Below are 2,598 nucleotides of genomic sequence, written 5' to 3' on the forward strand. Positions count from 1 at the left end.
GTGAGAGAGGGCATCCCTGTCTTGTGCCAGTTTTCAAAGGGAATTTTTCCAGTTTTTGCCCATTCAGTATGATATTGGCTGTGAGTTTGTCATAAATAGCTCTTATTATTTTGTGTTTAATTTAAAAGTAACTATATAATCTAAAAAAGAACAAGCAAATTTAAAAACATCTAAAAGTAAAACTTTCAGTAATAAAAAATACTTATATTTAAATAGAATAAATTTAAGCCAAAAGTTATTTCGTATTGAAATAACATTCCAATTTTGAAAGATCTTTTAAACAAAAAGATCTGATGATACCATAATGACTGTAGAAAAGATAGAAATGAAACATCAGTAACAAAAAGAGAGAGATGGAGATTAAGAAAGCCCAACATATGTCTAAGAGGAGATCAAAGGAAGAGAACAGAGAATTCAAGAAGCTCATACTTGATAAAACTTAAACGAGAAGATTTCTAGTATTGGAAAAAGATACGTGTCTCCAGCTTAATGAATCATGAGTTCTTAGTAAGATAAATATAAAGAAATTCTACTTTTACCATGAAAAACATTAAAAGCAAAACAAAAGTACAGAACATCCAAGAAAAACAACCAAAAATAGATATAGATACAGATATATATATCCCACTGACAGTGTATCTGTTGTTCTCAGAATTAAATGGTTATCATTTAATACCGTATCTGTGTATGTATATATGTAATCTGTATATATATATAAAATTAATTCTGGGTACAACAAATACACTGGTAGTGGGCTTTTCATCAGCAACAGCAGATGCCAGAAGACAATGAAATAATATCTTAACATCTTCACAAATCTGAGGAAAATAACTGTCAACTCAGAATTCTAGAGCCAGATATATTACCTTTCAAAAGTGAGAGTGGCATAAAGATATTTTTGGGTCAGTTTTCATAGGCTCTTACTAAAATATGCTGCATTAAAAACACATTTTAGAATAACAGGATTGGAAGGCGGAGAGAGTAAAATGCAGTAAGCACAGATAAACAAACAAAATAGATAAATCTGTGGGTTAAAAAACATTATTTTGCATTAGACTACCATACATTCTTCCTCTCTCTAGTGAAAAAAAAACTACAAATTCATGTCTTGTTTTAGGAAAATATTTGAATCTAGGTTTGTATTTGCTGACCTAGAAGTGTTTTTTGTTTGTTTGCCTGCTTTACAGACAATTGTACTTTTTTAAAAAAGCCTAGTATCTCATATCAGTTAACAAATTTCAATAAGCATTAACTGTAAGAATAAAAATTATTAGGATATTAATTTGGAACTTGTATAGTAGATTGTATTATTAGAGAGGATAATATAAGTATTGATTAATATTGAATTGTGTAGGAATGTTTATTATAATTGAAGGGAGCTATGACATGATTACAATAAATAATTAACTTCTAAACAAGAAAAGGGAAATAGATTTAGATAAAATTCAATTTTTCTAACAGAAGGTGTAAAAAGGAAGGTAACAAAAATGAAAACATTAAATATAAAATGCAAAAGGAGATGCAGAAATAATCCCAAACGTCTTGGAATTTGGATCTTCAAAATTGTTTTGGATCTTCAAATTTGTTTTTTAAATTTGTTATTTACATTATATGTCAAACAGAGTTTCTCAGTGTAACAGATATTGATTATGCATCCACAAAGCACTGCAGATATACCAAAGAACAGAAGAGATTAATTTCTTAACCCTTGAAGAATTAACATTTTAGTAGGGTGAAACAAATAAATACATACCTACATAATATCAAATATAAACAAGTCTGCAGTGGTTGAATAGTGTCCAGAATTCACATCCACGTGGTGCACCATACTGTGACTTTATTGGGAAATAAGGTCTTTGCAGATGTAATTAGTTAAGTTAAGGTGAAGTATGACAGACCGTAAATCAGAGTCCCAGTGTTCTTATAGGAAGAGGCAAGGGGACACACACACACACACAAACATATATACACACCTAGGGAAGAAGGTCATGTGAAGATGGAGATGTGGCAATGAGCCAAGGAACACCAAGAATTGCCCGCAACCTCCTGAAGCTAGGAAGACATAGGAAGGCGTCCTCTTTAGAGTCCTCAGAAGGAGCATGGCTCTAACAACACCGGCCTTCAGAACTGTCAGAGAATCTATTTCTGTTGTTTTAAGCTACCCAATTGTGGTATTTTGTTACAGCAGCCCTACGAAATCAACACCAAGTCCTTTTGAAAAATAAAGCTGGGTAAACGTGTGGCAGGTGATTGTGAGGCAGAGGTCCTAGGTTACATAGGAATGCCAAGGGTGTTCTATCAGAGGAACTAGAATGTGGACAGAGAGTTGGACTATACAAGAGAGGGAGCCCTGAGAACAAGTGGGGGAAAGATGTCCACATCAGAGGACAAAGCAAGTGCAAAGCCCCCTGAGGAAAAGCATTCCTGGCATGTTCTATAAGCAGGATGGAGGCCAGTAGTTGAACAGACAAGGTGAGAAGGAGATGTGGAGGAAAGAAAATCTGTTGGTGGGAACGTAAACTAGTACAGCCACTGTGGAAAACAGTGTGGCGATTCCTTAAAGAACTAAGAGTAGAACTACCATTTGATCCAGCGATC

The sequence above is a fragment of the Mandrillus leucophaeus genome, unplaced genomic scaffold (assembly GCF_000951045.1).
Source record: "Mandrillus leucophaeus isolate KB7577 unplaced genomic scaffold, Mleu.le_1.0 Scaffold173, whole genome shotgun sequence".
Taxonomy (NCBI): domain Eukaryota; kingdom Metazoa; phylum Chordata; class Mammalia; order Primates; family Cercopithecidae; genus Mandrillus; species Mandrillus leucophaeus.